A 16,204-nucleotide genomic window follows, 5' to 3' on the forward strand; every position below is an offset into this window, starting at 1 on the left:
TCCATACATTCCATACATTGACAAAATGTTATGCGTTATAATTTTAAAAAATAGAATCATATTCTTTTGTCAACTTAAAGTGGTATGTTCCGTCAAGAACATGTACAATTGTACATACTATATACATGTACATGTATATTATGTGTAACTCAACGATATCATTTGTTTTCGATAATAAAACATGATATAGTTAACACTATTGATAAATTGAAGATAACTGCTTTCATAATACTATCAATTTTGTAATTAATGAGTTTAATGAATATAAAAAAATGAAATATTAATACATGGGACAAAATTTCACGTTTATCTTTTACAGAGATTAAATATTACAGTAAAAGGGCAATATTACCTGGTATTGTCCGTCTTCGTTTAAAAGCCTCCCGAGCAAATTGAAACAATTCGAAAAATATTTGATCAAACACACCCTTTCCCATATTTAGAGACTTTCAATAATCTGCAAAATTAGTGATGTATCCGCTTTCGCATTTCCAAGTGGTCTGACAAGACGCTTTTTTTCTCTTCGATTTACTTAATATCATCTATAATAGCTTCTAATAGATTTAAAAACTGTACCTAGGTTTTCAGCATAAATAATATTAAAGGGTTTTTGTTATTGGTTTTTCATTTACATACTCCTAACGTTTACAGGTGCTATATGAATACTATCGAATGCCATCTGCAAAGTCGGCAGACACCCCCTGGTAGAACTTTAAATGTCTTCTGAAAACTGTCATGTTTGTTAAACTCCGTATTAAGTCACTAGGTAATTACGAAAGTACATAGAATACGTTTGAATCAATGCAGGAAAATATGACAGAGAGTTCATTTATTGCTCTTGATCATAAAAAGGTATAAAGGTATAAATCTGTAGCTATTTCCAACATAAATTAATAGATTCAAGGAGTATGTAGGTAGAGGGTTTTATTTACCAGAGAAATAAGTATTATACATGTAGTTTAGGTCAAGTAGAGGTGACTTTAAACTTACTTATACTCGTCTTGCATTCATCAGTCAATTTTAAATCTTTGTTATGTAGATTGAACAGATGCTATTTAAGAAATATTTGACAAATTCTAGGGAGTGTTATGTTTTTTTAAAAACACTTTGGAATGATATTTATTCGTGGGGCTCATTGTTTCACCTGGTTCGTGGGAATGTAATTTCGTTGGTAGTGTAATTGGGATTGTTTTAATAACTATTAAACAAATGACAGTGTATAGATTCGGGTAAATTCGTGGCCAATGGTTACCAACGAAATCCACGAACTTTGGTCCCCCATAAACAATGATAATTCCCCAGTAATATAAATAAAGAGATTTATTTAGAAAAGGATTTGGTGTTTGAAGCCATATCATCACTAAAAACTGCGATATTTTTTAAGGGAAAGGAGGAGGCCTCTTTTGGGTAGATTTGTCAAATATTTTGAATGAAAAAGCAGTTTTCTTACCTGGTATATATCAAAGCAACATTTCAAAGTAGAAGATTTTATCCAAAATTATTAAGGTTAATAAACTGTTTTATATTGTTTAGTGACGGCAGTGAGTTATAACTGATGTACATGACTGTATATTTCCACGTGCTTGTTGACAAGGTTTATTAAACTTTGAAGGCAATTAGATGTGAAAACGAATATATATTTTGGCTTTCAAATGTGCATAAAAACAATAAAAAATACATATTCAAAACTCATACAAACTAAATGTTGCATTTCCAAATAGTCTCATAGATAGCATTTTTTTTTATATAATCGATCTACAAAATAAAGGAAAAGTCAACGACCAAAATATTAGGTGCTTTTGCATGTGTTTTGTTGGGGTTTTTTGTACATGTACACGGTTTATACATCTACACAAGATAATCTAATGTTAACAATACACAATGCTGCACAGTAACATCGTAATTACAAAATAAGTGTTTATAATAAAAATACACATTTAAATATACTTAAATAACTTCAATATAATTTTAGGGTGATTTTTTAATATCAAATAATTCATTCTGAAATTAAAGACTTTTAAGACTTTGAAAATATGAGAAGGCTTTTAACTTTTCTTTTAAGAATTTGATTTTAAACAACATTTTTTTTCAATATTAATGACATTACCATTCTTCTATTGGCATAGAAGAATCAGTTACTATATGCACTCTACTTAACGTTTTTTATCTTCACATCTGCAATAACTATCATCTTTTTTTTATATTGTGCAGCAAATCATCTGCTAAATGAAATTAATATTTTCTGCGTGACTCTAACAACACTGAAAATATCCGACTGAATTTCGCTGTTTTGTGTAAATTGTAAAAGCAAAGGAATATTAAAAAGTATGCATACGATATATATTGAAGCTCTAATATTTCTTTTGGAAAGAGATGACTAGGCTTATGTATATCTGCAGTCGTGTAAACGTTAAGGTTCTCAAACAAACTACATGTAGTATAATCACATGGTTCATGTGTATATTTATGTGCTAGAGATTCATTATAAACGATTCAAATTATAGGACTAGATGGTAAATTCTCGCCACTCTTAGAAAGCAACTTCATACATTGGTTATATCTCTTTTCACAATACCAAAGTGTCGCAAGTAGATTGAACCAAATATATCAGCGTGTTATCCAAACATGATTGTCATTCCTGTTGATAATAAATACGATTAAAAATCAGTCAGCACAAATTTGTTGTACATATTTAATAATACTCTTCTAGTTGGTTTTCTTCATCTTGTAATGCAACAATGATCTTGAGTACGGAATTCATGCATTCACGATACGTATTCTGGTGAGTGTTCACCACTTTAAGGGTTAAGCATAATGAATATAATGTGCGTAGCATATGAGACTCGTTTTGTAATCCCATTATTTCTCAGGAAGTATGTATGTCTACAATATAATATAACAATACATTTTCACATCGAACAACTTCAAGAAGACTTTCTTGTATTGTGCGTCTTTTCTCAATTATTCTCGGAAACTGATATCTACGTGTGCAAGTGACGCACAACGTCAAATTCAATAATGAGATGGCATACATGTATTTATTATACAGGTATTGGGTTTTTTATTTTACTTAAAAGATGCAATACCAAAACTAAGAGTTGGCATGATGTAATTGTTTCCATACTAAAACAAATTACATGGACAAGTGATATTATATGATACATTTATGTATGCGTATACAGTATAGCATTTCGTGCTTTGCTACATGACGTCGCACAGTATATCCATCAATGCAACTATTTATGCAAATTCCGTTGGTTTTCATTTGTCACATGTTCGACATGCCTCCATTAATAAGGCCCATTGGCATAATGCTCTTTGCGAAGGAGTCTTTTCCGTTCTTTTTTTTTTCAATTCAACTGTTTCTCACAGTCTAGATACCCAGTATCCGGCTAGCAAACATCACTGGTGCATCCATCAATAGCCATTTTGCATGTCATATTTAAGGAAGAATTTGGAAACAAATATTAGCAAAAACTTATTCTTTCTCTTGTATTTATTTATAGCGCAATCCTTCATTTCAGGATACGTTCGCTTAGAAATACCTGATGCTTTTAATTATGACAACTTACTATTTCATTATAAGTTAATCCAAGTGAAAACCAGAAATTGATCTTTGTAATCTTTGTAATGTGTCAAGTGTTGTCATCAAATCAATGACTTGGTACATAAACTAAGTGTATATATAAGCAAAGGAATTAATTACGATTTAACGCAAAAATTATTGGGTTTAATGGCAAAAATCATTGCATTTAAACGCAAAATTATTGTGTTTAATCGCAAACATTATTGTGTTTAATCGCAAACATTATTGCGTTTAATAACAAAATCTTTGGCGTTTATTTGCAAAAGATAATGCGTTTAAACTCAATTATACCTTTGCGTTCAACGCAATATTTTTTTTGCGTTTAAACGCAATAATATAGCAATCCACTTTGCGTTTCATCGCAATGGTATTTGCGTTATATCACAATTTTTTGCGTTTAAACTCAAACCACATTGCAATTAAACGCAAAAGATTGCATTAAGCTTTAAACGCTAAAACATTGCTTTTTTAAAACCTAATAAAAAAAATTCTACTGAACTGGCCTAAATGAACATCTAGTTTTAAAATATACATATAAATTTAAATTTTAACCTTCAAGAGCTTCATATCAATATATTCAACTTACAAAAACTAAATTTTATAAAAATGTTTGAAATTGATAATAAATTCGCGATTTTTTACAAATTATTTTAGTTTATATAAGCCCCTTTCACAATGGGCGCACGAGAACTTTACAACACTTTGCGATCGGATTTTTTTAGATTTGCAGGAGCTCTCTCTTACGTTGCACGAGCTCTCGCAAACGTTGCACGAGCTCTCGCATTCGTTGCATGCATTTTAGTGCTCGTATCAAGTCTCCTCAAAATAGTAGACATGCACACTATTCAGACGCGACCGAATCCGATCCAAATCATCGCAGCGCAAAGCACAAATATTAGTACGAATGTTTTACAACGTTTTATGTACTTGCAAGAGTGATGCACGATAATTAAAGGTCGTAAGATGAATTGCAAATGTGTATGCGCGTATTGTGTGCCCATGAGACTGTTGCTCAACATATCTCACGTTATCTTGCAATGTTTTACTATCATTGCACGACTTATCAGTAATATGCCATGCTTTGTCACCAGTTTATAATTATATACCCTGTATAAGCATTTCTGTTTCAGACCACAATTCAACAATACACATTTATTGCATGATGGTGAGGGAAATATGAAGATTCATTTCTCCAAGAAAATCATATTTCCCATGGGCATTGCCCGCCGGAAATTTGTTTCTCTGGGGTAAGAAATCTTCATATTCCCTGAACATTAATGCAATACACGTTTTATTATATCGAAAAACATATGATTATACAAAATACGTTGATGTCTAAAAATTGTTTGACTTCATAAAAGCAACACCGTCGTGATTGTTTGATTTCCTCTGTTACTGTCTCACTTTTCTTTCATAATTTCGAATCATAGATAGTTAAGTTGGTTTTGTAGAGAATCATAAAGATTAAATAATTTGATTTAATCATACTTGTCTACATCATATGCTTATATCATCTATTTTCATTCCTATAAAATCGCCCTGTCACGTGACTTTCTAGACCAATCAAATATAATAGAATAATCATGTTGAGGTATAAAAATAAATACTGCTGCATCTCTGTTTTTTCTTGGGCAGCATATTCTCCCGCATTCAACTATGTCTACTGGAAAGCGTCCGAAATGGGCGGTACATACCCCCTCTGACTCGCATGAGCATTCGTACCATGGAACGCATGATCGCACGTCCAATTGCAATGGCGCACTCTCAATCGTCCGAATACCTGGTCTCTCGCGCTGTCATATCGCATTATCTTTCAATAGTCGCTTTCTTTGTACAACAGTCGCATATAGACGCAAGATATATCGCAAGATTTAATGCGTTTACATCGCACAACGCTCGTTTATTTCGATCGTGCGAATTTCATACAAATACATTTTTTTTCAAATGCGATTATTTCGGCAACAGTTTACGATTCATATCTAATTTTATCGGTCACACGAATATTCAATCGCATCTGCCCGTGCGCCAATTGTGAAAGGGGCTATACTTCTGCTTATATTTCAGTCATTGATCTTTGACCTTTGATTATTTCAAATTTTGACTATAGAAATTTCTACGACTGGCTGAAAATTTTAACTTGATATTATAGCGAGCCGGCGAGCGAAGCGAGCTCTAAGAACCAGTGTGCGCGGGGAAAAGAACGAGCTAAACCTACAGTTCATCAAACAAAACTTTTTGTCTACGTTCCATAATGCTCTCTAATGTTTTCACCCGTGGTGCTATGCCAAAAATGGCCGACTTTTAACTCGTAATTTACAGTGACTTAAAGTTTGAAGACACGTTTTGAGTACCGCATATGCTTTGGCGAGACTCAAAAGATTTGTTACATGCTTCCATTATACTGTCATATCGATCCATTTTTAAGCTAATTGTGCATGCATGTACAGTAGGCAGGTAAGTATATGAGTAGGGAGGAAATAAACAATAGCTAGGACATTTTGAACTAAATAAAAAGGAATAAAATGAAAAAATAAATAAACAGTTAAAAAAAATAATGTAGATATTGCATATAGTCAGACCATCAAATTTAAAAGTGGGAAATTACACACCAACAAACAGGAACCGGTCTCTCTCTCTCTCTCTCTTCTCTCTCTCTCTCTCTCTCTCTCTCTCTCTCTCTCCCTCTCTCTCTCTCTCTCTCTCTCTCTCTCTCTCTCTTTCTCTGGGTATGGGGTTGCGCTGTATGTATCATAACCATTAAAATTAGTACCTTTGGCCTACTTATTGTAGAGCAATACTCTCTCAAAAATTCTTTGACGTTCGTTGATACCTAAATAAAACTATAAGTTGACAATGATGCAAGGTGTGTGTAATTCTTGCTGCGCTCGCCAGAACGGTAGCACCGTAAAACATATTATCTTTCCAAAAGGTGGAAATTAACCGTGAGGTAGGGTGGTACATAGAAACAAATTTTTGATTGTATTGTCACTCCACTATCAGAAGCTCCTGGGATCTAAGCTGTTAATCATGTGCAGAAATGATGCAGGATCTGCTGTCTGCTTCTTGAAAACTGGCCCTGAATCGACTCCATTGCTGTCGGGAAAAAGAATCTGCCTAAATATTGTATATTCATGCTATATGCTCAGCTTTGAACTGAACTAAACTAGACCTCCCAAAACTATTTGCATTAGCAAATACATGACTTTTTGGACTTGAAGATATTAAAATTGAGAATTGAAACTAGTGTTTCATTATCAGTATGAATTATTACCCGTTTACGAGACAAATTGCTGTCCCAAACTGCAAAAGCCATAGTTATGTGAACTAGATCCAAGAATGGTATGTCTGAAAAAAATGTATGGCTCTTGCTAGTATATATACATAAAATCTCTATATTAAAAAAAAATTAAAAACAAATCATATGTCAATGAGGCAGGTACCGCAGTCTATACTGAAATAGCCAGTACACTCATTACAGATATTTGATCCATCTCTAAATTTATCGCGGGAAATATAGCGCATGCACTGTGACGTCACCCACGACTTTGTTCGTCTTCGTTTACGTTTCTCGATTCAATACGGAGGTCAGATGTCTTCTAATGGTCAGGCCATCCTAAGTTTGTCCACTGGTGACCAAAAACTGCTCCGCATCCTAAATCAGCATAACCTGCACTATCTGTATATAACTATCAAAATCATTGGACCATCTATATGATGTAACTTCATTGAAATTTTCCAAAAACATTAACCAAGTGTCAATATCCCCTCTCATTTCCTCAGTAACTCTACGCCTGTGATAGGGACACAAACGCCCACAGGATGCATCCATTTAATTCTTGAAGCTCTAGTAAAGTAACTTTGCTTTTTTTGCTAAATATGTTAATTGAAATTTACTATAACAGCTGAATCTTTTCCAAGGGGATCTAATCAGTCAAACTAGATGTGTTAATTTTTAAGCCAAGGTACACTAAACAGTTTGTGGGACCAAGAGTTTTGTTTTCTATTCAGCTAATGGGGCTGCTAACTCTGCACAAATTTCCCTAAAAACAACCATAAGATAGGCACAGTCCTTTGATCCAGCTTTTCCAGCTAGTTAAATATCATCTAAATAATGCACTATGTTTTAATAACCTGACCTTTCCCTAAGTATCCACAATAAAATGTTGAACATTTCTCAAATTTAGCACAACTAACAGAGCAGCCAAATGGTAAACACTTGTCATTAAAAAGTATGTCCTGTATCTTAAAACTAACAACTGAAAATCAGACCTGTGAATCGGTAGGGCACTAAAGACACTTTTAATATCGAGGCGAGCTATTTGTGTCCGGAACCCAGATTATGTAACATAAAAGGGCTTTATGAACAAAGGAATATTTGACTGAACATACATTTTTTTTCAAAAAAGTCTTGAACACTAGATCCAGATGGGATTTATAGATGGTGAATGAGTTGAAATGTCAACTTTTTTTCTAGGTACCATGCCCACAGGGGACAACCTTGGATTAGAAAGTTGTGAAAACACAATGGGCCCGCAACCCTTCCCAAATTTATCTCCTTGTTGACGGCCTGCATAGCTTCCCGCTGCAAACAGTACAAGGATTTAAGGTTTATAGCATCTCATGCAACCCGTGGACCCTGGTAACCAAGCTTAAATCCATATGTCAAACCCTTCAAAAATTCAAAAGCAGTCACATGATCTGGATAGCGAGCGAGATATTTACTTATGTTAAGAACATTAACTGGAGAGCGAGCAATGCCGCTAAGGTCTAAATTGGTGGGTTGCACTGGGGGCCTCTAGGACTCTTAGGCAGGGCAATTCTAGCAAAGGTGGCTAAGGTTTACTGTATTCTAGGTAATAACTAAGGGTGCCTGGATGCTGAAACACTGTTTGCCCTGCAAGTTAAATCAAAAGCTAAACCGCGTCTGCATTTGATATAGGGGTGATTTAAAGAACACAAATGCACCCCTGCTTATATTGACATACACTTTTGTTGCATTGACCTTTATAATTGAATTCGTAACATCAAAGAGGGATGGCTTGTGTCACAGACCCTTTAACAGCCAGAGGGCTGTACATATACAAATGTAAATTATTGGTCAACAACAGCAAATGACATAATTGGAATATAAATTTCAAACGGAATTGTATGTCATAATATCTCCAGCCGAGAGCTTTTGCTCTACTGGCCCCTATCCTAAAAGCATGCATAAACATGTACTTGAAAAAAGCTGTACTGCAGTCGGAATGTGCGAAGACATATTTGGAATATAAATTTCAAACGGAATTGTATGTCATAATATCTCCAGCCGAGAGCTTTTGCTCTACTGGCCCCTATCCTAAAAGCATGCATAAACATGTACTTGAAAAAAGCTGTACTGCAGTCGGAATGTGCGAAGACATATAGAGAGGGATGAACCAACAATGCATCAGTCCATACCTGAATATCTGTAATAACCTTGGGTTTGTATTTGGATGACAAGGTAATGTAACCACCGAGCATAGAGAAATATTTTGTGTCGTCATTACGATCTGATTTATTAGTACGATCCCCAAGTCTAAAAGCCCCAAGTTGACATACCCGCTGTTAGCTATTTTTAGCTACGTTTATTCGAAACACTGTGCCCAAGCCTTGTACTAATATACATTAACAGTAGTTTAATTACTTTTACTAACTTTTCATAATCATTTTATTAATAGGTTAAAAGAAAGATAAAAAAACCCAATAAAGTGCTTTTATGGATGAGTCATGCGGGATATGAAGATGGCGATCATTGCAGAAAAAGACCCACCAAAGAAAACATTTTGTTGTTTTAATAAAGCCAATGCTTTTGTTTGTTGGATGTGACTGCTTTTATAAAACGATAGAATGATTGTATAAAAAAAATCACACCTTCATTGCCTTCAAGAAATTTATGAATTCAAATACAGTAAAACTCGGTTATAGCGAAGTCCTAGGGACCAATAGATTTAATATCCGAATAATAACTAGTAATAATAACTAATTGATATTTGTTAACATAGTTACAACGTTTACGGGTGCTTTGTGATAAATATCTAATGACATGTAAACGCACCTCAGACATCTACAGACAGTGTGTTATGTATGACAAAGCGTAATAGTTTGAAAATATAAATGTCTTTTGAAAGTTGTCATGATTGCAAACATTCGAAGCTCAATCACTACATCATAATGATTTATATAATAAGTTTTAATCAATGTATGAGAATAAAAAAAGTGATGTTGATCCTTGGTTCGATAAAATATTCTTTTTGTTAATGACTCATTAAATACAACTGTTTTGATTATTTAAAAACAGGCGCTTAAGATGATGTAATTATTCAATATAATATGTTTTATTTATGGCTCTCAATCATAAAAATCTGAAAATTATATATGTCAAACTATATACAACATATTCTAAAAGTTACAGCATTCATATGGCACCTCAAAATATAACAATAAAAATGCTTACATGTAATAACATAGGTCATTTAAACAAATACATATGTAAATGTATGTGCAAACATTTTGGTGGTCGTATTTTGGACGAACTATCAATAGTTACATTACAATCTGTAAGATTAGCCTTGGATAGCGAATAGAGAAGTATCTCGTAATAATTATTAAAACAGATATTCTTTTTGTTGTTGTTTACGATCAGATCCGACGTATTTACTCATAAGCGTTTAAAATACATTATGAACATGTGAACTCCGGTGGGTATATTAAAAGTTGTCTTCATCGAATTAAATAATGATTGATCTTTAAAAACAAAAACTTCATAACAATACACAAGGAGAAAATAACAATATGAAAACAAAGTAAAAGTCCTTTAAACATCAAACAAGGACCTGTAAACCGAAAAGAAAAATTCAAAATAATTTTTGTTTTCAAAATGAAAAATAAAAATAATATAATGATACTGAACTTCAGACCGTCAGCGGTTACAAAAGTCACCATGGCTCGTCTTCGTGCTTAAAAATCAACAAGCAATAGTAAAATCAATGTTGTATTTAAATGTGTATTTATTTTACTAAAAAATTGTTCAATTTCATTGTAACTTAATGTTGCTTTAGAATCCAATCTAATGTTTAAAAACAAAACGGGCATTACTTTGACGATTTTAATCAATGATTAAATAAGATATGATACCTTTACGTGATCTAGTGTGGACAAATTTCCAACTAGTCAGTAAGCAATACTATACAAAATACAATTATACATACAGTGATTTTACTGTAAAAAAAAAAGAAATATACAGAGATAATAAAAATCAATAAATATATATCAGAAGCCATCATTTCATAGGTTAATATTTAAAACTACTCCAAATCTTTGATTTTGTCTGCTGCAAAGTCATGTGTGGTTAAATACAAATCTTGAATTTATCTTCAAAAGAAATTTGTATTACAGCCCGTTTACATATTACAAAATACAAAATTTAATTTCAATAACTATTCAATACTTTAATTTTATCAATGACAATCTGCATCAGTCGTTTCGAATTTTGCTGTATTACATTTTTTAGCAAATTAAACTCTTTTGTATTGAAAATATTTTGAAAGAAACCTAGAAATTTTATGCCTGCGTCGATATGATTCGTTTCACAACAGCATACCACAAACAGAAATAGCCAATATACGTTGCTTTCCATTACAAATTCTGAATGAGCACAACTTTGGACATCATTTTGCAAATCTTTTGGAATAAGCTTGTTAGCTCTATATAATTCTACTGTTGGGAATTTAATATTTCTTGATAAAGTTATATAATCAAATGTTGGTTCCATTTTTTGGAGAAGAAGTTGTCGGTATATCGAATCATATCTATGTTCCATATTTTGAAGTAGCTCTATACAACGAACATATTTCCCACGACAATACCAGAGTGTTGCTAAATAGACGCCTGCGAAAGGAGAAGCGTCCATGAATAACATTAATGCTGTCTCTGCCGAAAGTAGGTAATATCTAAATCCAGTGAGTATAAATTTGTCATACAATATAACTCCGATTCGTCTTATCAGTGAAAGGAATAAATACTTAAGAAAAGCAATTTTCAGCTGGTCTTTCTCCGCTTGAAGAAGATTCAGGATTATTAAGATAGAATGTATGCATTCCCGATATGTGGTCTGATAGCCTTTTGCCGTACCCATTGCTAAAGGTAATGCATGAAGTGAAGAATCAGTATTTGGATACACTTTTAATTCTAATTTTAATAGGATATGTTTCAATTTTTTCCTGCGATTCAAGTCTGAAAAGGTACATTTTGCATTAAATATCTTTGGAATAGGTGAACACGAAATTAATACCGAGAAAAAGAAATCCTCAGTATCAAATTTTAAAACTTCAAAAAGCTTTTTCTCAATTTGTTTTCTTTTTTCTACAATTTTCCTTTTCATGAGGAGATTGCATTCAGGATTAAAATAATTAGGACAACATCCTTTGATGACATACAACAACATTCGTGTCAAACATATACGTATGCAGTAAAATATATTCTGTGGAACCCAAAAGTCAGAATGAACATCTTCTAGAACATGGAACAGAACGGTTTTTAGATGGTACGAAGAAAGGGTGTCTTTTGTATCGGAACAAGAGTCAATTTTTGAATGAAGAAGAATTTTCATCAATCCGTAGCAACAGAACTGAACGTGGTTCAATGAATGAACTATATACTGCTCAAGGACTGAGAAGGAAATCAACCACTGAAATCCCTCGTCGTCGCCATATTCAGGACCCTTAGGGACGCAGTGCATGACAGTTGTACTTTTATTAATTACGTCCAATTTAACATTGTTCCAAAATTTTGTAAAAAATCCTTTCAAAAATACATTTGAGAAATTTGGATGAATCGGAAATGCGTAACAGTTGTCCAAACCATTTCCATGTACAGTTGATACACAAGGACCATGAATATGTTTGTCAGGGTTAGAATTGAAGGACATACGACTTTTTTCATTTAAAAAAGAAGGTCGATGTAAATACTGGAGCAGGTACGTCCCATCGGCAAGTTTAGGTCTATCCATGCATAAAAGCTTACAATATCCTGGTTGACAGTCATTATCTATTGCTATGTATTTAAAGTGCGGTTGCACTGATCCGTTGCCCCTGGAATCGTAATCTCTAGGCAAGGTTCTCATTAACTCAAAGTCACACCATCCAAATGGAATCACGGGCATACATATATTATCCGTAATCAAGGATTTCAAGATGTCAATGTCACTCCATTTGAAATGAAATCCATCACCTCTACTACCTAAAAAGTAATCGCACATCGTCTCATGTACACGCATTACTTTCATGTATAAGTCTAAACACTCTCTTAATGTTCGTACTTGCTGCTCTGTATGCACTACATATTGCAGAATTTTCCAAAGATCCATTGCATTGACGCTGTATGTAGAATTTTCTTCTAAAAAAAATTGATTGTAAAATATCTACAAACTACAATAGAAGACAGAGCTGGATACATTTTTGAATAATTGTGATTCAATCATACATTGCTACACAAGACTCTCCTCATAGTCAGCGCATATTTTATTTTTTATCTTTACCTTAAAAACAAATAGCCCAGTGGCTGACTTTCTTGTCTTTAGAGAAGCTAACTTAAAGGGACTTAGACGCAATTTGAGCTCATAATGTTAAATTTTGGTTTTCCAATTTTCAATGTTTAGAATGGTTAATACGGGTTTAATGCTTTGTCAAAATTTAAAAGTCAAATATTTAGTTAAAAGCAAGATATAGAGTTTCAAATTCTTTGTTACAGTCAGTTCAAGCATATCTTTTACAAAATACTCCATAGCATAGCATAGCATTGAAATCTCATTGCATTGCATTGGAATCTCATACCATAGCATACAATCTCATATAATCTTATTCGTCAAATCATACCATAGCATACCATATCATAGCATACAACAATGATTTTATCTGGGTTCTAAATGCTTTTATTAAAAAGAATAAATGTTCACATTGCAGATTAGTGGTAAACTTTGTTTTTTTATCATTTAATTTTCAAATGTGTGGAACTCTTCTGTGTATGGAGGCGTTCTCATAGCATACCATAGCATAACATACCATATCATATAGCCCTTCATTTCAATTCCTCATAGCAAAACATACAAATCTCATACATTGCATTGAAATTTAAATCTCGGAGCATATCATTAAAATCGCATGATATGCATGAAATGACTGTATGTTAACAAAACTCAAGTCTGGCTTTTGTTTCCATATTTGTTTTAATGGTATAGATTTCAACCAAATGTTGCTTTTATTGTTGATAATATTAATTATGAACAAACTGAATCAGTTTACCTTGTTTGCCATGAGTCATTTTGTCAAAAAATTGGTAACTCCACAGTGTTCATTATTTGTAAACAATTATAAGACGCGAGCTTTGTTTACATAACAACAAAGTCTTACTTCTGTATCTCCCTTATAACTTGACTACAAACATTTAAATTTTGATCATCCATTTAAATTGAGCATGTATACCATTTTATACATAAAATATCGAAAATGAAATTTTGATCTAAGATCTTGTCTAGGTCCTTTTCATGTATAACTATGTTTAATGAATTATGCATATTGAACTCGATTGTTTTAATTTAAGATTTAGTGAGAGAATACGCCTAGGCCAAAATAAAATCATTGTTTGTTTGGAATTGCCCCCCCCCCCCCCCCCGCCTCCTTAAAATACACCCCGCTAATAAACTTTTATCAGCTAAAAATAAAGAACCTTTGTTATGTAGATTTTATTTTAAAAATTACTAATTTTGAATTAAGTAAACATTTATATAAAAAAAATCTCCCTCCCTCCCTCCCTCCCTCCTGGGCCTAGAAATTCCCAGGTGGCAATTCCAAATAAACATTTTTTCTAAGGATTGTCCTATTAAGTACACCTAAAATAATGCGTATTTAATTATATTTAATTGATTGAAAACACACACAGCTGAAGCTTCAAGGCAAAATGACTATGCCATTGTATCCATTATCATATTGGTTCAATTAAATAGATACCCACTGAAGCGTATGGGAAAGAATAAAAAGGTCTTTAAATGGATTAGAGTAGGTCAAAAATGTCAAATAGATCAGCATAAAACGAAGGTTTTAAACACAGGACTAATGAATTATAAAATATGTAATATACACTGTATACCGGTAAATAGGTTAAAAGGGGAAAGCTATAAACAGAGTTTGAAACAAGACATAACACACAAAAAGAGAATTTAGAACATGGTTTTCATACGGAATATAATAAGAGGAGATCAAATACTAGTAATCTAATCCTTTGATTCTTAACTAAAGACAAATGATCCATCTGTATTAAATATAAACAAACCAAACTGTCTTTTCTGAACTTAAATAATTTGAAGAAGCAAAAGCTTTTCCCAATGTTCTCTTTAAAACCATGTCAAACTATCGAATGACAGTTTAAAAAGTTGGATACTGATAAATTTCCAGAAGAAAAAAAATTCCAACGGTACCATTATTACCAGAAATAAACAAAAGACAAAGCCATATTTTAAGATTAAATAACAGAAACTTAATGTAATTCTTACTTTCCCAAACGAATCGTTTAAAAAACACAGGGAATTACAAATAGCTTAATCTTTTGTGTGAAACATATATCAAGTAGGTTGTTTGTCTTTTTCTCGTTATGTAATTTGTTCCCTTGTTTCGCACGATAGCAAAATATCATGGTACTGAGTAATAGTTCACCAACATGTCTTCATTAATTCGGGTTTTTTTTCTTGACAATGTTACTCTTTTGATTTCTTAACTTAAAGCAAAATTCCAGTAATTCTACTTGTAATTCTACAAATAAAAATTAAAATTGTTGGTATATACAATAAAGTGATGGGGCGTACAGAATGGCGTGGCTTTGATATTATATTCCACCCTAAATGTAAACTAAAAATACACAAAAGCTTTATTTTTATTTTTAATCGATGAAAAATCTTGGTATCAAATATAAATATTCTATGGTATATGAAGTGGGCATTAGGATAAATAGAGGTGTTTAGATTCAATATCGTAATTAGAACAAGACACATCAATACATCATTAAAATCTAATGTCAATAAAAAAAAGATAAGATTTTTCTAAATAAGGTAGGTATCACAGATTTGCAATGATGTCATAGTTACTTACCTTTGTTGTGACACCTTTTGAGTTCCTCCATTGCTCAACACCTAAATATCTTCGTTTACTCAATTTGCCCTTTATAAGTATATAAAATAGGACAACGTTTGCAATTGCGAAATATAGTTCTAATTAAAAACAGTCTAATGCTTGCTGATTCAGCATGCAGTGGCATTTCTCTTTGTGTGAATAAATCTCTTTAAAAATCTACATGAATGACTGCTTTTTGTCTATCAAACAAGATTGACAACATTTCAAAACGTAAGAGCATTTAAAGTTTTTCTTAATATGGTGTGTGCTTCTGTGTTCAACTAATATTTTATTAATCAATCATTTTTGGCGTACCAAAAATTGATGGTAGATTTTGCAGTTTGAAATTATCAATACCAGTAATGCAATCCTATGTAAAACTTTACATATTAGAACATTTTTTATTAGTTTAAATAAGAAAAAAAATAAGCAATCATCA

General features: G+C 32.6%; 1 long non-coding RNA gene across 1 annotated transcript; it reads right to left on the minus strand.

The window, feature by feature from the left end:
* Window positions 1-12,371: 12,371 nt before the first annotated feature.
* Window positions 12,372-15,886, minus strand: LOC136269782 (uncharacterized). The gene is made up of 2 exons (XR_010715140.1): window positions 15,745-15,886; window positions 12,372-13,000 (listed from the first exon to the last, which is right to left on the minus strand). It is a non-coding gene; the product is annotated as an uncharacterized lncRNA (long non-coding RNA).
* Between the last annotated feature and the right edge of the window lie 318 nt (window positions 15,887-16,204).

Source organism: Magallana gigas, chromosome 6 (genome assembly GCF_963853765.1).
Source record: "Magallana gigas chromosome 6, xbMagGiga1.1, whole genome shotgun sequence".
In the NCBI taxonomy this organism is placed as follows: Eukaryota; Metazoa; Mollusca; class Bivalvia; order Ostreida; family Ostreidae; genus Magallana; species Magallana gigas.